General features: G+C 37.3%; 1 protein-coding gene across 5 annotated transcripts in view; it reads right to left on the reverse strand.

Moving 5' to 3' along the window:
- The window catches only part of LOC135195020 (activating transcription factor 7-interacting protein 1-like), a 249,497-nt gene that overhangs the window by 34,962 nt on the left and 191,560 nt on the right, over positions 1-22,975 (reverse strand). The window lies entirely within an intron of this gene.

Below are 22,975 nucleotides of genomic sequence, written 5' to 3' on the forward strand. Positions count from 1 at the left end.
ATTTATCTGAAAGTGCCTTCAGTTGATATGAGATGCTGCAGGTTCAGTAAGGGCATTGAAGTGCCACAAAGAAGAAATTAAGAAGATATCATCCGAGGATAATATCATATACAATTAATGGCCATGTTCATATTTGATGGCAATATCGATTAATGCGTTCTCCTCTCTATTCATGTTTTGGAAATATAAAGCAGTTAACTGGAAATGTTCCTTTCGAGTTCACGAACGAAAAACTCGGCTGTTTTATTAACATGCTGAATTAAAACCTAAATCAATGCTATCTGCTTAATCCTTCCTGCAAACTAATTAACCTGGGAATTGTGCAGCGGTCGAAAGGAATCCATAAGCATCATTACTGAGAAATAGCCTACCAAAGTCGACCCATTATGTTCATTATTCATAAGTAAGTTGTCGGGTTGGATTAGGCACCATCGATAGCTTTTTTTAAATTTATTCCTCTCCTTGACCTTAACGATGATTTCAGTTTCTTTTACTTGCTGATATCCTTGTGTTAACGCTAGCGCGCACACAGAGGTGTAGTACACACATCTGAGGTAAACGACCTTTGGTGACAGACTTGGTATAAACATTATATTAAACTGCAGTCGCCACTGTATAAGGTATAATTCTGATTAATGTCTAGTTAATCAAGTCATTAAATGTAAAATTAAACTTGAGCCATTGGATCTTTGTATAATTAGATCCGAGCTATTGCTATTACATCTACGTATGTGGCATGAAAGTGATCAGACTTCATTTGAAAGGGGGAAGAAAATAGTACATGTTGGTTGCACAGAGTCCAGAGGTCCATGTGTGGCCTCATATCCCCTTGAGCGTCTTACCACACTTTGGAAATCCACTAACCAAACCCTCAGAATGACGACAACGTCCGAATACATCGACTTCGTGTTTACAAAGAGAGCCAAACAGGCATGCGGGAAGATGCCACATGTGCGAAACAGTTTAACTGTGGTGATAAACTGAGCCTGCCCCATCGATGTTGGTAGGTATGGAGAAGGAAATGCATTGACTTTTTAACCTTGAATTCCATAGATAATAGACACCATCAAAAATAAAGAGAACACATCCTTACATTACAGGGCTTCAAATTTCCTAGTCTCCCGCAACTTGCGACCCATTACAGACCTTGACTTTGGGGAATGAACGAAAATGAAGATCGCCATCTCTTCCCACAACGGAATCGTATCATTTGTACCGTATCATATGTTTGTTATACATATCCATAGCAACAAAAATAATGCCAGACAGTACATAAAAACTGTTGGTGCACAATTTCTACTCTTCTGGATACTACGTGGCTCACGGAACGCTGGTGTTTACATTCTGCGACCCCTAAGCTAAACAGCCAGTTCTGTTGTCGGACATGAACCCGAATTCCACTGAAAACAACCGTTGCCGTTAGGAAAAAAGTCTAAACCAAAAGTTAATGGATGCTGTTGTTGGAAGAACTATAACTTGGATAGCATGGACTCTTGTTCACTGAGCAGCCAGTGGGGGAAACACTACATAGTTGACACATGAATGAAGGATGCGCCCAATTGAAATAAATGGAGTGGAAGACTTAAATAGTAGAGTACTGCGCCCGGCTGTAAAAGAGGAAAGGCATATGCATATAACAATATCGGTCGCGTGGAGATAGTAATTTCCACCACACTACTAAACCCATACAACAACTCTCACACACACACACACACGCGCGCGCGCGCGCGCGTGTGTGTGTACACAATTTCCAGCTCTTCCTTATCTTCAAGTACTGTATGCAGTTTTGATGGAACAAACCAAAACTGCTATTCTGGTGCTCCATTACTTACACCAATAGCTGTTTCAGCCACTGAGCCATTATCATGTCCAACCTCAAAGACCTAAAGTGGAGGTATATATAGGCAAGCTGTGCTGAAAAATTTGATTAAAACAAGATTCTAACCCAAAGTTTAACAAAATTCACTAACAAAAAAAATTAAAAATTTCACACACGATACTTTCAGGGGTCCAATAGCCCTAGAGTCACTATGTGTACACTACAGTTCTTGACTGACAGGCTTTGAATGCCTCTTCTGAATTTCAATTTGCAAGTTAAGCTGGTTACATATTCCTCGGATACTCTAAACTTAGCAATGTTTCTCATTACAAGAGCGGCCACCGGTGTCCAATTACTTCATACATATTGAGAAACTTGAAAGATTCTCCAAATTCAAATTTGTAAACTACGCTAGTACCAGCTCCCTTGGATTCCCCAAGAGCAATATTGCTTTTCGGTTTCAAGTTGGCTGTCAGATGGGCACCTGAAGACACTCGACAGATGGTTTAGTAGCTGTGGTTTCTTCTCTCTTCATGAAATGACAGCCACTTTTATGAGAAAAAAAAACATCACTACTCTTGGGGAATATCCATAGGAGTGGTACTAGCCTAGTAACAACTCTGAATACATCCAAGATGTCCATGCATTTCCACTTTTAATTGTTTTCAAATACAGTCTTTCTTTTTATTTTTGTCAAGTGCTACTGCATGGAAACACTACAATTTCCAGGGTGAGTGCAGTAAATCCATTCATGAAAGTGTAGGTTTGTATTCCCGTCAAAACAAATATATGTACATATATGAAAGTCTTCAGCTGTCACAACCTTAACATTCCACTCTTATGATTAGAAACACTGTTAACCCTTGGAGGTTCAATGAATCTTGGACTGGTGTAGCCTGCAAGTTTGAATTCAGAGAAAGTGAGAGAGCTTCTCCATATGAACTGTTTAAACAGAACAACCCTTGCACAGAACAACCCTTGTGATGTAGAGTAATTTTAGAGGTGGCTTCAAAACCTTTCAGCATAAACTGTATTGGATGCAGAATAGCTGCAGACTTACGGGACTATCTTTTGGACACAGAATTACTAGCGAAACATTCCTTCCCATGAAAATGTACAAAAGTACATTTTCTGAAAGGTGAAATATTGCTGAAATTTCATTTTGGATCTCTATTTTTAAATTAGTTTTTGGCTATAAGGGAGTGGAATATAAAATTTAGGTCATTCAGTAATGAAAGGGAAGTTCAGAGTAAAAATGTATGTATTTAAAGTTACAAGAGGAAAACCTCAGTTGCACCCGGCAACAACTGTTAGAGGAGAGTGGAAAATAAGATGAAAGAATATGAATAGTTTGGGAATGGATAAAGTGAACAGCAGTAATTTTTGTTTGTCCTTCTAAGACTTCTACCATCAATATTGGAGAAGAAACTAACCATACTGAAAATATGCCAGACAATTGTGGAATCCATGTGCGCTTTAGCATTTGACAAAATTCAAAATAAAAAGACTGTGCCCAGACAAGCATAAATCAAATGTGGAAAGGCATGGACATCCTGGATGGACATGCAGACCAAAGCTGCTTGAAAGTGCTACTGCTAGTCTTTGGCCACCCCATCGTGACAGCTACTCTTGTGATGAGTCACAATAAGAAATTAAGGAACCTGGGACTGGTATAGTTTCCAAGTTTGGATTAAGTAGAGGTGTGAATGCCTCTCAATACAAACTGCATTGGGCACTGATGGCAGCCCTTATGATGGGAAGCATTACAGCTCTTGGGATCTACCGAGTCCAAGACAAGTGTGGTTTGCAGATTTAAATTCATAGTTATGAAAGCCTCTCATAATAAACAGTGCTGGGAGCAAAGTGACTGCTTTGGAGCCAGATTTCTTCATTTTCTAAATTGTGAGATATGTGTCAATATCTAATGGAGCCCTGAAGAGGGCCATAACTTACTGGGGTGAAATAACTGCTGGCTTTGGTAAGTTGTAGGTTCTACATGTATGACAGCATTTCATGTAAATAAAAGAAGACTGTGCCTAGAAAAAAATTCTGCAACTAGCAGTATACATACAATACCTATGAGAAAAAAAAATAAAAACAGCTTTTTCCAACTGTCCTCCCTAATACACCACCCATAGTTGTACAGTAGTCACAAACTTTTGGACAGCAGAGGAATTACACCCACTACACTGACAAAGAAATAAAGAATGCATTTGTAAAATAGTACAGCCTTAACCCGGGATGACATTCCAGATCATGATCAACAGGGGTCACAGGCTCCAAATATCAGGACTATGAACAAACCGTTTGGATACTGTTGACAAAAGTGTAACCCCTCCCACGCAGATTAGACTATTAATCTTACTTACTTCAAAAACAAGAAGCACAAAAACATATGATGAGAAGTTACCTCATCTAAACCATATAAGATAAAAATGGAGTAATAATTCTTGTGCCTCCTCCGAGGATGCCAGGGAACTGTTGGCATGACTACAGAGCAACTTTTGCAACAGATATTGTGTCAAATCCAAGAAGGTGTCATTAAGAGGCTCTACAAAGCAACCTATGGCACCATTCCACCTGAGCAAAAACACATAGTTGCTCTCATTATCAAAAGTGCAACCCAGACACCACCAGTGAATCTTGGCACTACACATATCACAGTTCCTTGTTGGACAAGTGGTTTTTGCTCTACACACATCACAGTTCCTCGTTGGAAGAGTGGTTTGCGCGCTCGCCTACCAATCTGGTGGCCCGAAGTTAGATTCTCGTCTCTACCAACGCGGAATCAGAGGAATTTATTTTTGGCGATAGAAATTCAATTGTCGATATGATATGGTTCGGATCCCACAATAAACTTTAGGTCCCGTTGCTAGGTAACCAATTGGTTCCTAGCCACGTAAAAATATCTAATCCTTTAGGCCAGCCCTAAGAGAGCTGTTAATCAGCTCAGTAGTCTGGCTAAACAAAGATACTTACTGCACATATCACACCTCACATTGTCCCTGAAAGTCACGCAAGAAGACATTCTTCCTATATAACACCATAGGAGACCCACAAAAGTGCCATTACTGCTACTGAAACCACATGAGGGGCAGGGCAGGTGTCACTTCCCTGCCAGCAAGGCAATTGGCAAGGATGCAGCAGCAAAATTTTAAGCCCTGCAATAACCAGACAATTTATAGCAAGGTCATGCCAGCCAATTCGCAACATATGCTGTGACAAGGTCACAGAATCTGATGGAGGATAACCCCTGGATCCTACTTTTTGTCTGACTACACACATATCACCTTGTAGCTCTTAATCATTGGTACATTTCAGCACAAAAATCGAATTAAGAAAACTTGAGAGAATTATAAAATCAAATTAGCTGATGTAGCCACTGCAATAATAACCATGGGAAAAACATATAAACCGACTATAAAATGAAAATGCAGGCATCATGAATTGCCTGTATTCAAAAAAAGAAACCACTGAATGAAAAAAAAAATTACAAACTTACTTTGAACCGTGGTGTCTTCGCTTTCGCTGGCTGCAGTTCCTGAGGGGTCAATTATTTCTCCATTTGTGACTGGTACCCCTTGTTCTATGGCAGTTTTCCCTGTCCCTTCGTCTTGCACTTCGCGCACTCTCTCTCTCTTTAGCAACCTTTGAAACCTGTCTCTCTTTAAAGTCCTTTTCGTTTTATTTGCCATAATGACGGCAAATGACAAGCAATCTGCCCAAAATGGTATCCACTAACTAGAGTTTTTCGTTTTTTTGTAGTAGAGCAACATAGGACTATGTCAATTTCACTTTCAATGTCACTTTCGAGGCTAAACTATATATAATAATCTGAAATATTTCATCGAGATATTCATTTGGTTGTGGTGTCATTTCAAGGCTTCATTTACTGATATATGGGCAGTTTGGGCTGCTGTCATTCACACTACATACAGAAACTCTTGTGGTCAGACTATTATAACCATAAAGTTCAAGATTACACCTGAATCCCAACAACACCCCTTAATTCTATATGATGCTATTAAACCTTCCTTGAAGAAACCCCCCTAATTTGGAGCGTCATGTGAGAAACACCCTAATCAGAAATAACCTGTAAGCCTATTTAACAAAAAAAAAAAAAAAAAAAAAAATTAAATGGTTAAATTCCCAGATTGTTTATACATGAATAAAGACCAATGTTGCTTTGGCTACGGGGGAAGAGAGGTGTGTGTGTGTGTGTGTGTGTGTGTGTGTGTGTGTGTGTGTGTGTGTGTGTGTGTGTGTGTGTGTGTGTTACATCATTTGCCAGGTGGACGCCTTTCTCAAGGCTATAAGATATAAACTCTGTTCAATGATCTTTCTTCCATTATGCATCGGTACAACAACTTACTGATGGTAAATAAACAACAGGCGACAACAATTCTTCTCCACTTTTGAAGCTTTATTTTCTGCTAAAAATGGTAAAGATTTGGAGTTTCCTTAATATCCAGTTTTTTATGTAAAATAAAAAAAAATGACATTTCCGCTGTAAGTTATAATTCATCATTCATAAGGTATTAAAGTCAGGAAGCGAATATCTTTAATCTTATATTGTTCTATTGCGTTTTAGTCAATAAAATATTTATGGGATTGAGATTTGCAATGTAATGGAAAAAGTTGATTCACTAATGATTGATCTCAAAACTGAAATAATTTATTGTCGACGCTTTTGCGGATGCTAACTAACATCTTTTAATGGTGTAGCATCTAGAGAGAGAGAGAGAGAGAGAGAGAGAGAGAGAGAGAGAGAGAGAGAGAGAGAGAGAGAAACACGATTTGAACGACACCGAGTGCTGATGTCCCTAAACGATTACCGGGTTGGCACGAGCCTATAAAGTTTCTATCACATTTACCAGTTTGAGGCTGCACTTTTACAAAGGTTGCCCGCCCCTGCTCCAGGATATAACCATTTGAACAAACTGTCTCAAGCAGTTAATACAGATCTTCATCAGCCGTACAGTTGTCGACTTATGAATTCGAAAAGGTCCCCGAGTCTCTGATTAGCTACTACTATGAGATTCAGGGTCTCTGTAACACGGTTTTTTGGACTTTGCTCCTTATCAAAGCATCGGATGTAGGTGAAAGTTGACATATGTATATTTTACAACCACACACAAATTTTGTCAGCATTATCAATAACCTAAACCCAATAGTTTTTTTTTTTTTATAGAGTAAAAATTATCCAGCCGACGCCATGGCCAATGATTACGAGCCAAGAGTCGAAAAACATTCATTATGTAAGCAAGGTAAACAACATTTGCCGAAATGTTGCCCCGCCCATCCACCAGACAGAAACTCATCCACCTTTTTCCATCGGCTCTGAAGCCCATAGCAGTCAAGAATGGCTATCAGGATTTGGAATAGTCCCCGTGGTTGCAAAACTGCATTTGTCTTACGACTTGCAACTTTATACAGTCAAGAGAAAGTCCGTGGTAATGACAAAGACTTCATGAATGGCGGAACGATACATAGATGTGGGTGGGGTATCTGTGCTAGCGTAGTAATACTACTGTAGCAGTAGTGGCGCAACAGTACTAGCAATAACAGTAATATACATGAATTAAACGTTTAGGCCAACTGCTGGGATCCTTGAGGATCATTTATCACTTTTTACAACTACTCGAGAAATTAGTTTTTATAGCCAGAATTTAAATTTTCTAATCCAACAATGCCCATGATAGCCTTTAATGTTATCCTGAATTATAACGAGGCCAAAGTGGGTAGAGCCTCATGAAGTCATCATTCTGACGATAATTATTGGTGAAGGTTTAAAGCCAAAATACGGTACCAGCTATTTTTTCAGTAAATAGGTAGATAGCCAATAAATAGAAATTGCTTGACAATGGATATAGCAGTTATCAAATCAAGCTTGTCTACTATGTTTTTGAAAATTACCAACTATTCCCTACATCTTGTCAATCTGATTGTGACCTATAAAGTAGACTGTAATTTCTTAGGAAACTTATTTTGGGAGTTATACTAATAATCGAAGTGATTCTGTATTTATTAACATTTTGTTGGTTTGTTCATTATGACAATTATCAGTGTAGAGCTTTCACAGTTCATAAAAGTGTACTGCTTTGCTAGTATTTAAATTTTCATGTCATTGTTGCCAGAGGTCTAGCCTTCGTTACGTATAGCCAATCATCCATCGAGAAAGAGGGAAGAAATGCTGTCATTAAGTAACGTAACGAGTGCGTTCGAAACCTTTTCTCTGAGTAAGTTGGCTCGTCTTCAAAAAAAGTCACTTTTACATTATAAGTACCAAATTTATTCAACCTACGTAATGCATAATACAGTCAAAATTTATGTGTAGATATAATGTGTATTCTGAATAAGCGTTATATTTATGAAACGCATAGATAAAAAGTTATTGCGAAAAAACCGTGTTACAGAGGCCCTGAATCTCATAGTAGTTGACAATCCATTGCTCTTAAGTGTCATCAATAAAAGCTAAGTTATCGCGATTTTCTTTACTTATCTAGCATCGAATTGGTCTTCTCTCTCAGCAAACATGTCCACATTTGTAAGTTATAATATTAAAAAATATTTTGCAGGTCTGGTAATGTACGGTTAAGCGCAGGTGCACTAAGGTTTTTCCCCAATAAAAAAAATAAATAAATAAACGTTAGGATCTCTCAGTATCACACTTAAAGACTCATTCTGGGCTTGAGAAAACGAATCCTTCAAATTTATTTCATGATATCGAACACCTCAGTTCATCAACGAAATATGAACTACGTACTATACTCCATAAATCATGCGAGTTAGCAAAGTTGAAGAACCAGACATTTAGTGCACTGCTTCAAAAGCTGGAAAATCCACATGCTCAGCCCATCCAGCAGTTTTTCATCAAATAAGAGTAGGGTCCTATTTACCGGGAAAACACAGTTCACTGATAGGATATAAGTAAAATATTAATAAATTAGTACCTGGAATAATGATACTGACACCATGAGCACCTGCAATAATGACACTGCCACCAAACCCCTTCCCTTGCATCCTTGATAATGAAGCTCTATCGCCGATAAAGATCACAAAGGCCTAAGAAGAGAACTAAGCCTCTCTGCAATGCTGTTTGTTTCCATATAAAAAACAGGCATCATTAAACGAAAATGCTGGAGGTGGTTTCCCAAGCAAATGTTTTTACACCAAGAGTTCCTGATGAACGTAATTTCCGGAGTCACACAATTCAAGGAAAAGAAAAATTAATGAAATATAACGAGGAATCACTCTAAGAATACTGAATGTAATGTAAAAGTTTGAAAAAACAAGCTAAGATGCAAAGCATTACTACCCTCTTACAATTCTCCTTATATTTTACAAATTTACTTACATTTTTATATATTTATACTCATTTGTTTATTTTTAATTTTCTAACGAGTTATCCTCTTCTTTCTGTATTTCCCTTTAACTCCTTGTTACTTCTTTCTAATGAATTTTAAGTCGACAGTCCCGATGGACTGGTTCCATACGAAGAGAGTTCATCTTCTGAATATCGATGATCACCATGGGGGAAACCCCTTTAACATCAGGCAAAGACACAATGAAAACACCAACATATAAGTATTTTGCTCCATTTAGAACCAATTACAAAGTTTAAAATTTCTGAACTGATAACAGAATACGCATACATGCACATATATGCAGGGTTAAATTTGTATTTATAAACAAAGATATCTTCAGAAATAAAGTCTATGATAAGAGTGCGTCCGTACTCTTAGTACTTTTACAGGGTTTGTACAAAATGATGTACACCAATCTCCATTCTGCGACCCAGTTAATGATAGAGGGTAGGTAGTAGCAGATGTTTCATTTGCCCATCTTTTTACGGTTTGTAATTATTTTTGTTTTTATTTTTCTTATAGTTACCCCCTTTGACATCAGTTCTAGTCAGGCACCGAGTTCGATTAATAGCAACGAGATATTCAGAATATGAGATACAACCAAAAATGAGTTACCAAGCGTTATCAGAGCGCGAGAGAATGCCGTGACGTCACGGGTTTCACACACCCACCCCACAAAAACAAACAAATGAACATACCCCAGCCTGCCCTAAGCGCGCGCAGAACACTATTTATAGTTTTCTTCAGCCGTGGGCATGACAGTCAGCTCGTTCGTTTGACTCACGGTCTCTACCGCAGTTTGCCTATATCGCATTGTTCCCTAATTGAGGCACATGCCTCCAAGATCTACCGATTAGGTGCACTTGTATTATATGAAAATATTAATTCCCAGGTAGAGCGAATGCGAATATGATATTAAAGGACATTTCTAGCTCTTATGTATGGATACGAATCACGGTATTGTGATGACTCATATATATGTATACATGTACACCACGTACACACACACACACATATATATATAATATATATATATATATATATATATATATATATATATATATATATATATATATATATGTGTATATCGACGAAGTACATTAAGTAAAACCAAAAAAGGTTCTGACTGAATAATCACATGGAACTTAAAAACTTCCCTTTAAACCGTTGGGAGAGAAAAGATGTATGGCTACAGATAATATATAAACATACATAATCAAGTATATATATATATATATATATATATATATATATATATATATATATATGTGTGTGTGTGTGTGTGTGTATGTATATATATATATATATATATATATATATATATATATATATATATATATATTAGAAATTAATGGCCCACGAACATCTTATACGACCCGGAAATGATTATACAACTATCTCCGTTGCATTTCACGGAATGAGTACTACCCATCCATAAGAAATACTGAACTAAACACTGAAGTAAACTCAAACGATGAATGTTAATACGGTATTAACACATATAATACCTCCTATCAGAACCTGTAATAAATAACTATATAAGATTGATCAAGTAAAATATCATGAAATATTCTTCACTAAGAAAAGCATTAGCAAATGTTATAAAAACGATCAATATCTTTATTTTCTATTTTAAATGTTCAAATGCCCTCCAATTAAGCAAGTACATTCGCGTCACACAAGTATTTTGCCCAAATGCTGGGGATCTAGGCATATTTCATTCAATTTCTTCAGATAGTGCAAGCTCATTTCTATTCATTTCTACATTCTTTATATAAATATACATTTCTACATTTTTTATATAAATATATCTAACACGATGGAAGTCCGCCAAAACTAATACAATTAAAATTTAATTATGCGTCCCTTACAACTCATAACGACCCGAAAGAATGCAGGCAATTAAAATTCTAACCATATAAACGTAATTAAATAACCGCTATTAAACAGCGCAGCTATTCGTCCACATCCTCTAGGTCTGTGGTCTGCTCCCTCCCCCAACCTGTCCACCTATTTTGGTGCCTAAAAAACTGAACTAGTAGTGGTTTACATATACTGTGAACAGAAAACCTACCAGTATTTCAGACTATGTATACGTATATACTTTTATTCTGCCCAAAACAATAACTAATCTAAGAAATCATTTTTCACATCCATTTTTTAATGTCGTTACGCACTTACACTAATTATAAAGTCGTTACGCACTTACACTAATTATAAAGTCGTTACGCACTTACACTAATTATAAAGTCGTTACGCACTTACACTAATTATAAAACATATTATGAAACAAATAGAAACTTGCAATACAAAAACCCTGCTAGTGCCGCCGTATGGCAAATAACATCAAAGATGTTCTTTCCCCCATTTACTTGAGAATTTTGCAGTAAATGTAGCATTTAAGAACAATATTTAAGAACAAAATCAAGTTCCATGACGCCCCGTCCAACTTTAGTTGGTGGAACTTGAAAATCTTTGGAGAGTTGTACAGAAAAAAATGTACATATGCACAGTTGAACAAAGGAATTTTCGTACATGTTAGTGAAAACGATCTCAAATCCAATGGGCAAGGGCAAAGAAGAGAGTTTATTGAAGTAGGGTATAGTTTACTCCAATAAGGTAATGAAAGGAATATATAAAGTAAAGTAGGGTATAGCTTACTCCAATAAGGTAATGAAAGAAATATACAAATTAATAATTTATTATATATATATATATATATATATATATATATATATATATATATATATAAAGCTTCTGCAACAATATAAATAGCAGTCCCAGTAGGTATAAACGAGATCCATTAATTTCAAAAGCAATATGCAAAACGTGTACGGAAAAGGTCTGAATATAATTGCATAGAAAAAGTATAGGTCTGACTATTTTGGTTTCAAACGATCTGTATGTTCGTTTCTTTGTCCCCCTTTCCCCCCCCCGTGTATGTATCTATATATATATATATATATATATATATATATATATATATAAGTAGTTGTAAATTTCTGTCGCTTGTACTTCCACCTAGCTCATGTATTGTAGATTCCTATCTCTCGTTTGTACTGTTCACCTAGCACGATATTGTTAATATCTTGTCTCGTGTTTGTACTGTCTACCTTGCATAATAATACTGTACATTTTCTATCACATGTTTGTACTGCCTACTTACATCAGATATTGTAAATATAAACCCCCCCCCCCCAACTCTCTCGTTTGTACTGTCGACCTTCCACAAATATATATATTGTGAATTTCCTTTTTCATGTATCAGTCCTCTGAAAAAGTCCTAGATACAGACAGAACCAGTCAGGATTTACAGACAAGAACGACGTCAGGATTTACACTGTTTAATTTTCCGTGTGTTGCAAGTACATATACAAATCACAGAAGTCAGTGATTATATATATATATATATATATATATATATATATATATATATATATATATATATATACACACATACTATATATATTAATGTATTGTATATGTATAGTACTACTATATATCATATATATATATATATATAGATATATATAATTATATAATCACTGACTTGTGATTTGTATATGTACACATGCAAAACACAGGGAGAATGAAAGTGTGTGTGTGTGTGTGTGTGTGTGTGTGTGTGTGTGTGTATATATATCATATATATATATATATATATATAATATATATATATATATATATATACTACCACTCACTATTTACATTCTGACGTTAAAGCAAGATTCGAACCCGTATCCGGAATATTAGGATGATATAATGTCATCCGGAATATCAGAACGTGGTAACATTATCCACCGGACCACACTACTTTGTTTTGACATTCCAGAAGCGGGATCGAATCTTAACAGGTCGGGCATCAGAATTTCTTCACTGGGTTCTTCAATTTTGGATTTTAGGCTTTGTAGTGATCCCTATGGGTATTCAAAAGTGGGAAGAAACGAGGCGGTAAGGGGGTATTGTGGCCATTACAAATGCATACATATCTAGAGGTGATTGGTAATGTATAAATATATCATATACAGTACATATATTATACATACATACGGTATTCTATACTCCCCCACATGCTATAGCCTCTCCCTCTTAGTATACCTAAACAGCAGTCTTTCTGACCTTGAATATTTTATTAGTTTTTTCCGTATCACTGACTTTTTTTCCATGTTAACACCTACAACACTTTTTTTATCACCAGTTCTTCAGTTTCACGGTATTCCTCATAATTTCGAAACGGCCTTGAGTGACTCTCATTTAGAGAAGGGGGCACTGTAGTTGGGGTCATCATCTTCTCTGAACAAGTATACGCACTTCCTTCACTGGACATTTTCTGTCCGGGAAAACTCGGGTTGAATTATCCATCCCCACTCAAGGAAGACGCCTTTGTCCTATCGATCTCTATCGTGGCAGCACTCCAGGAAATATTGAGACATTCACGTTACGTCGAGCTTCGGGTCAATCCACTCTCAAGGTCAGGAGAATAATGTAAACACTGCCCGACCTTAACCTTTAAAATTTTGTTGATACCACGCCACTACACAATCAAAATATAAACACTTATTCGTTCGATACCAAACGCTGGAATCTTCATACTCTTGATCTTCGACTCAATTGTTAAAACTGGATTCATGCTTCTAATCAGTGTCCTTTTCTGTGATCAGGCACCAAACCATCATTAACTAGAATCCCCACCAATTATTTGGTTAGCACCCACAAATTCCGTTTTTGAATGGTACCACTCACCACTATCATCGGCCGTTGCCCCACACTGGATCACACTGAGTATAGGTAACACTTCAACACAAAATATGATGAATAATCTCTCTTTAAAAAAAAACTAAGGCTTATGCTTTACATTTTCCAAAGCTTCATTGGGCTTTCCAACAAAACAATTAGCCACTCGCCCTGCACCACTGAAACACATCCACTTGTAACACAATCGCCGGACCTCTTCCGGCTAACAGCAGCCTACCTGTGCACTGGCCACAGACGAAACAGATGATTTCCACCAACACGTGAATCCAACGTTCAACGGAAAGAGCATCTGGCGCTGCCTGCCGGGTTGCGCCGCCAAGGTCTCGCGGTACATTGAGAGCTGGGAGCTTCCAACCAACGTTTCCCTGGCGACAGACGACGCCGAAATTTTCAAGGTTCTTTAAAAATGGTCTTTCGCGCCGCTCAACTCTTTGTCACTTTAAATGGCTTTTGTTATTAAACATTTTCTTTTCTATTTTACATATCATGGTTAAAACAAATATATTGAGAATGTGTTAATTAACAGCAGACGTATAAAGTCTGTTCGATGATTATATATATATATATATATATATATATATATATATATAATATATATATTATATATATATGTGTGTGTGTGTGTGTGTGTGTGTGTGTGTAGGTAGGTAGGTAGGTAGGTAGGTATGTGTGTATGTATATATATATATATATATATATATATATATTATATATATATATATATATATATATGGTGGTGTACTTCCTCACCTCAATTGCTAAACCACTCTCCCCGTAGTATAAACAGCAGGACCTTCTAACCATGAATACCTATTTTTTTTTAACCATATCACAATAAAAGGCACAAACTTCTTCGCTTAAAATAAACTATGGTCGAGATGGCCATCCATTCCAAATTTCGGAACCAAAGAGGCAAAACTACGAGTGTTTCGCCGTCAGCTCGAACGCAGCCAACTCCATCATCAACATTCAACAGCTCAATTCAAAGCTTTAGCTGCTGTACCCCCAAACATTGCCATCATCCGCCAGATGACAAAATTACATTACATTTACACTTAAAAATATGACCCAAATGTTGAAATCTTGAAAGTGTTTGATTATTTTTCGATCGTGAAAATCGCCCGTTGAAACGGAATCCAAAGAACAAAAACAACCTCGCGGGAAAATATCTTATCTATATTCATCAACCTGCACCGGCTATCTTCCCGCCCTCAGCCGCAAACGCAGCATCCGACGTCGTGCGCATGCGCAACACGAACAGCCTCGTTTCCAACGAGACAATCACCTGACCTGACTTCCGAAGGGGTAAGTAGTGATCTGGGAATACTTACAAAAGTGATCGTCTCTGACGACGACGTCGAGCGAGCGAAGTAGAGCGCAACACCGAAAGAGAAAACTGGGAGATAGACAAGAGAGGGCGGACAGCCACGCTCTCTCACTCCCAACTGACGGGCTGTGGCAAAAAGGGCTTCCACGAGGGTACCACTACCACCGAAAGGCCAAAGCTAAACCAAGCAGGCGCGGTCACCCTCGCTCCAACTGCTCCATCAGAAGTACATGATCTTACGTTTGCAATTATTAACGCGAATGCTATCATCATTATGCTTCTACCTCTACTACATCGTTGATGTTTGTAACAGTGTTTTGTTACAAAGTGGTGTTACGAGTAACAACACTTGTCACTTTGAAACACCCCATGCAAAACATAACTGACCCATGACACCTTATCATTCGGTAGTAGTGTTGGCACGGCGCATGCTTTTAGTAGCCGAAAATTTTTAGGCCTCTGCATTCCTGGTGAAAGCGACTTGACATAGTCTTTATAATCCTCAGGGTTTAAGTGATCAGAGCAAATAAGGTCTCTGCAACGTTTTTCCTTTGGGAAACTGATACTTTACGTTCGACCCTTTTGTTGATAGGCAAGTGTTGAAACGCCCAAATACGGAGCATTTGTTTAACATTTCAACGTGTGAATGAATGTAAACAATATAGATTTGAGGAGAAAACAATGTTTCTGGAGTTGGACTGGACGTTGATGAGAAAGAGCTATACTGAAGATTTGTTTTGGTTCGACCACGTTTGAGCTAAGGATTATGACGTCACTACAGACTGTCTTCGTCGGCCTTCTCCTTCGTCAGTTTTCCCTACAGTTATGGGGTCGAAAGAGCTTTCGTGGATCGTGGTCATTCCTCGCAATCACAAGGTCGTGTGCGCAGTCGAGGGAACAGCACCTGACTCCTTAAACCACCAAATCGTAGGTGTGAGTTGAAACTACAGAAGTTAATGAAAATATACCCGGAATACATCCACTGAAGAATGACAACAGGCCAGAACTACTGATAGCCTTCTTATCAATTTATTGTACAGTACTTCACATACAAACAAATTTTTAGTTTGCTGAAAAAGAAAACTTGTGTCGGCTTTGTATGTCCGTCCGCCCTCAGATCTTAAAAACTACTGAGGCTAGAGGGCTGCAAATTGGTATGTTGATTTATCCACCCTCCAATCATCAAACATACCAAATTGCAGCCCTCTTCCCTCAGTAGTTTTTATTTTATTTATGGTTAACTTACCCATAATAGTGCTTCTGGCAACTACATAAACGATAGGCTAAAGTTTCATGGGCCGCATCTCATACATTATTATACAAACCACAAAAAGATATATCTATTTTCGGTATCATTTATTTGTTGTGTATCTCGTGCTTGTTGTGTCTGAATATTAAAGTGTCATAAAAGAAGGGGCAAACACTCCAATTACAGATAGAAAATGCGTATAGTTTAAAATGTACAAGACACTAACAATGAAACCATTCAACTGCATTTTACAATACGTACGAGTATACTGAGCAGAATATGGGCAATATCCAAAGGATTGCAGACACAGGTTACAGGTTAAAGTCCTCTGAACCTTGGATTTAAGACTGACCATGACACCAGTGCCGTACCACTACTTCAGTTAAAGTATGCTGAGCACGGCACTTCGTAGTCCAAAAAAAGTGCGCCATATTAAACATACATGAAGTCTTATTTGCCTTCTCAACAAATGCCCATTATTTGTCTGTCATAAATTGACTTGAACAATATTCTTTAATGATAATACGGGGCCAGAAAGTAATACGTATGAAGATGCATTTTTATGATTGAAAAACCTCTAAAAATGCAATCCAGTAATGACTTCCCTTTAAGCGCAGTAACCAATTACCTGAAAATACATTCAAATACGAGCTACATGTAGGTTGGTTGGAAACAACATTCAGTACAAATGAGAACAGCTGAAACGAAAAAACCAATACTTTTTAATTCACACAATTTAATTTCCATCAAGTGTTTGTCTGAGGCTAATAATCGAACATGATCTTTGAATAAATATTGGACAAATTGTGGTGCCTCCAGATTTTACTGACATGACCTTAATTAATCAACCCTGATAGTAAACACGAACTTATTGCATAAGTGCATTTAAATATAATATTTATTATTTTTTTTTTATTCTAATAAGTGAGATCTCTTCTTTCTGTATTTCCCTTTACCACCACCTCTTCTTACTCTCTAATGAGCGCCATATTCTTTGTTAGCTTGAATTTCATGTCAGTGGCCCGTGTGTGTGTTCGATTGAATAGGTTTCATCTTCTGAACGATAACAACAACAGCATTGATACTTAAGCATGTAGTTTTGCCAACTGTGATTCAGTAATTAAAGCGTACAACAAAACAAATGACATATAAATTTAACAATAAGAAAGCGAGAGAGCACGAATCAAGTGACCTTGTCTATGCATCTCTCCTGAAATAAGCCATAAACTAGAATATTTTCCAGCCCTTTATCAGAGAGAAAAAGAAACATGGTTATGGCGATACCAATCAGCCATATATTTCATCTTTCTGGTCCGATGTCCACACCGGGCATCTTATTCCCTTTGACACCTTCGGAGAAAGGGCACATGCTGGTATTAGGCACTCTTTCTTTCTCTTTCAAGAGCTTTAATATGACTACTGTAAGTTACTGAAATGATACTACTGGGCTTTACAAGTTATTTTCAAACTGAATCCACATTGCACATTTTCAAAGTAAATTAGCGTTACTGAAGTATGGCTTAATACATAAAGCTTTAGAGGACGAAGAACATTTACAGAGGTGTAACTCAGTACATCCTAAGAAGTCAATTTAAACAGAGAATTCCATTGTGATGTCTCCAATAAGGCGAGATGAGAGTACGCAGGTCACGACCACCCAGACGGCAACACTCACTTGCCAGATGACGAGCTAGTGTTGCCATAGACACAACACACAGGCAGCAACGAATAATAATAATAAAGGTTTTAGTTCCTTATCCACCTCGTTGTTATATAATGGTTTCCATTACACAAGGATATTATCATCATTTGAAAGTGACTACAATGTAATGAAGTAATTGAAAATTTCAAAATTCACTTTGATAATAAATCACCCTCTTTCATAAATCCTTTCAAACTTATCAACGATTATTCCGCAGGAAAGCAAGAAATATTAACTGTAGGTAATGTCACAGTCTCACTATCATAATAGCAACACTATTCAACACTAGCCAACACCGCTGGGAAAATCAGACGAACAGCCGATGGCATCATCACAGAGCTCCCTGCCGGTAAGACCTCCAGCCACCAACACCCTCCCCGGCCCCCCGCCCCAGCCAATACACTAACACACAATCCCCTCTTCACTTATGAAACCCTCCAGTACTACCAACAACCGCAACACTAGTGTGACTGAATTTGGCATTCAGTTAGTCTGTTGGTTTTATTACTTTTTCAATATTTTACGCTGCAAATACTTTGATGACTACTAAAGACTACTTATCATTTTCCTTTCTGCTCTTAGTATTAACCACAAAAAAAGGGCACTGGTGCCAAATGCCTACTTTTTAAGAAAGGGTTGTGTTGCATGGCCATTATCTCAAGGTTATTTTGTGCACCTTACACAATAGCCAGAAATAAATTAAATGCGCAGTAGAAAAGTATAGAGCATTTCAGTAACATTTTCTGAATGTTTTCACTTGCACTATGAACTAACTATTTCCGGCAAAAAAAAATAAAAGTAATTTCTTAAGAAAATCTTCTACTGTGTGTGTAGTGAATGTTACAAGCCGTCGTCTTTGCCAAACCGTAAGTCAATAATCGAGAAGAGGTTGGTAGCCCTGCAACACCCTGACTGAGGCGCTGAGCCTCTCTCTGTACCTTGTAACCGAACGAATTCAGGAGTAATATCCAAGGTCAAAACAGGTAAAACTATGGGAAGTTTTTTTTTTATGGAAATAGAATTATAGTGAAATCGGGAATCCTGGCCTGGGAAATATAATGTACAGATCTCCTAGACAAGAACCTTTAGCAAAACCTTATGAAGAACATCTATCAGATGAATTCTTTATAACTTCCACTCCAATATGTCCCTTTGCCTGAGGGATTACAACCTCATTCCGAAAAATCAATGCTCTATTGTCTCGGGCAAACGGTAGGAGTCCGGTGCGAGCGGCAGTGGCCTCAGTAGGAGGGAAGAAGTCCAAGTGTGTCTGTGATTAGGTTAAAAGATTTCATGAACATACTTTATGAACACAAAACATTTGGAACTGTTATTTCTGTGCACAGAATTTTGCCTGCTCCAATAAACTTCCGCCGCAACTAACACTTCATGAGAAAGCAAGTTACACACTAATTTAGGAAGAGATGAAATTGACAAACAAAAACCCTTTCAAATTTACTCTGTTTTCGCACAATGCCATCCCAAGACGAGAAAATTGGAACACTTAACCGTTGACACTAGAAGCACACAATCTTTCGGTCGTAAGAAAAACTAGGCGATATGGATCTTCTTAATTTGACAGAATGGCAAGTACGTCATCAACGAATTGCTGATCACTGCACTTTAAAGTTGTATTCCTCATCACATGAAAGACAACTCTTGTGTTGTCTTTAGGAATGGAATGGAATATAGAATTTAGGCCAAAGACCAAGAACTGGGACCTATGTGGTCATTCAACGCTGAATGGGAAAGTGAGAGTAAAATGGTTTTGGAAGTTGTAACAGGAGAAAACCTCGAGGTTGCACCATGAAGCAATCGTTAGAAGAGGGTGAATAACAAGGATGAGAATATAAACAGAGGTACCGTAAAAGGAATGAAAGAGGTTGAAGCTAGGGGCCGAAGGGGTCATGCACTGACAGCTCTACCCACACACACACACACAATATATATATATATATAATATATATATATATATAATATATATTATATATATATTATTTATAATCTATATATATATATATATATATATATATATATTATTATATATATATATATATTATATATTAAAGCTGTTGAGTGACACCAAGAAATATTTCTAGCGCTGACCCTGAGCGCCAATGACCTTAGCCTGATTTATGAACCTAATCAAACCATTTTCTTAAACTGGTACTCCACCATTAAACGTAACCAGAAGCTGCCTGGAAAGAATAGTATCCTGCGGTTCTATAAATGAAAGAAAGAAAAATATGGAATCGACAACTCTCTTATCACAGTAGCACTTCACCACAAAATGATGTCAATCCTTCGGAGCTTCGACGGAATCTACAAAACCCCATTATTCATTAACCACTATTCTTAAGGTTATTCTCCTTTAATTTTATCATTTGCTTATCGTTTACTTAAATCTTTATCTATTCATATATAAATTCGATCATTTATTTTTTCTTTTCTTATAAATGATCCTTTCTTCATGCATTTCTCCATTGGTGTTTGCTACTTCTTACAAATGAGCATCACATTCTTTGGAAGCTTGTATTTCATGTAAATAACCCGTGGCATAGTTCCATAAGTACAGAGTTCATCTACTTAATAATAATAATAATAATAATAATAATAATAATAATAATAATAATAATAATAATAATAATACAGTTACTATTATTGTATTAAGAGATCTGGGAAGTTCTGTATGTAAGCTAAGCATCTCACCAATATCTCACGCATTCATTTCATTCTTCAGCATTTACCACATCAATTTCTTCTCATTCACTTACCAAACGCCGCCACCCACCTCCTCCTTCGTGATTTTCCCAATAATCAAACAATGTCAGTATTGTAGGCACATCAACGCTTAGTACGATCAAATACAATTCTTTTGTACAGCGAAATGTCAAAGCCACAGGTCTCATAGCCACTCCACTGCGGAGTTTGTGAAATATGGTTTCTAGTTTCATTTTTAATGCCTAACCTTTTATTTCATTAAGCTGCACTACCAAAAGCCTACTACGATCTTTTAAACAATTATGAATTAACATCCCCTTGCGCAACTTGAGAAAGTGAACAAAATGAGGAAGATATGCAAGCTGCTTTAATTAATTTGATAAGAGTAGATTTGGAGTTTTTGTTTAGTGTTAGAACGGTTTACATTCTCTTTTAAGTTCATTGGTCTAATAAAAATTCTATACACAAATGCGAATAGTGTGGCATGTATTAATGGTAACCTAACTAAGCCTTTTTCCATCAAAAGATCAGTTAGACAGGGTTGAACAAAATTTACTTGTTCATAACTATATTTCGAAGAGCAGTCAACGTACGTTTATCATTCCCTCCTACAATTTTTTTTTCTTTTTTTCACTAAAATGGCTCAGCAACTGTTGGTGTTGGAGAGGTCACCACATATACTTATTTTGTGTGTTACCTTAACCAGGGAACTGATTCTATATCGAATGTTCTCTAGCAGCCAACATTTGCTCGAGTACCGTGGACAGAGTACCAAAATGCACTACAGTCTTGCACATGAATCAATCTCTCGTGAGAGAACAATCAAATAACCCACTCTTTTCTTTGCTTATCATTTATCCCTTTTTACCCTCTACTTATTCAACTATGAGTTGCTACTATTCAGAAGATAACCCCATTCATATGGTTTGTTTGTTTGTTTGTATGGTGTTTTTACGTTGCATGGAACCAGTGGTTATTTAGCAACGGGACCAACGGGTTTGAGTGACTTCCGAACCACGTCGAGAATGCATTTCTATCACCAGAAATACACATCTCTCACACCTCAATGGAATGCCCGAAAATCGAACTCGCGGCCAACGAGGTGGCAGGCCAAGACCATGCCGGCCACGCCAATGAGGCGCTCGCTATTCATATTGAACAGGCTCATTGGTGTCATTGACTTGAAATTCAAGCTCCACAGGAATATGGTGTTCGTTCGTAAGTAGTAAATGAAGGGTATGAGAAATAAAAGAAAAACATAAATCAAATTAATAAATCATGTGCAAACAATTCACACGGAAGACTTCAAAACGACTGATTAACTTACATCAAGTCCTCCTTAGATTACGGCACGCACGCGCGCACAGAAAGATTTGAAGGTAAAGAAATAATAATACAAGCTCTTTAACCAGTAATAACCCTCTAAGCACGACCAAGGTATACATTAATGTCACTGATATGTGAAGTTATCAACTATTTCATCACATACGATTGGTGAAAGCAAGATCACGAACAAAAACGTAAAGACAGCGTTTCAGCGAAAGTATTAATATATAATTGAAATTATGACAACAACAGAGAGAGAGAGAGAGAGAGAGAGAGAGAGAGAGAGAGAGAGAGAGACAAGTTCTTTCGCCTATCCTTTGTAAGAAAACAGCTGATAGCCCAATCATTCACTGCTCTACAACTTTTTTCTAAATGACAACACATTCCTGAACGTTACAAGCTACCAAAACAGAATAAAAGACTCGGACATCGGAACAAAATATCTAAGTCATGTGTTTGTTTGTATGGCGATTTTACGTTGCAAGGAACCAGTGGTTATTCAGCAACGGGAACAACGGCTTTACGTGACTTCCGAACCACATCGAGCGTGAATTTTTATTACCAGAAATGCATGTCTCTGACCCCTCAGTGGAATGCCCGAGAATTGAACTCGCGTCTTAGTCATGTAGTATATATACACAAGAATCCTTGTTTATAGTAAATTGCTTTCTGACAAAGAAGACAAAAGTCTGGTAGAACAACACACTGC

This window comes from Macrobrachium nipponense, chromosome 15, assembly GCF_015104395.2.
Source record: "Macrobrachium nipponense isolate FS-2020 chromosome 15, ASM1510439v2, whole genome shotgun sequence".
NCBI classification, from domain to species: Eukaryota; Metazoa; Arthropoda; class Malacostraca; order Decapoda; family Palaemonidae; genus Macrobrachium; species Macrobrachium nipponense.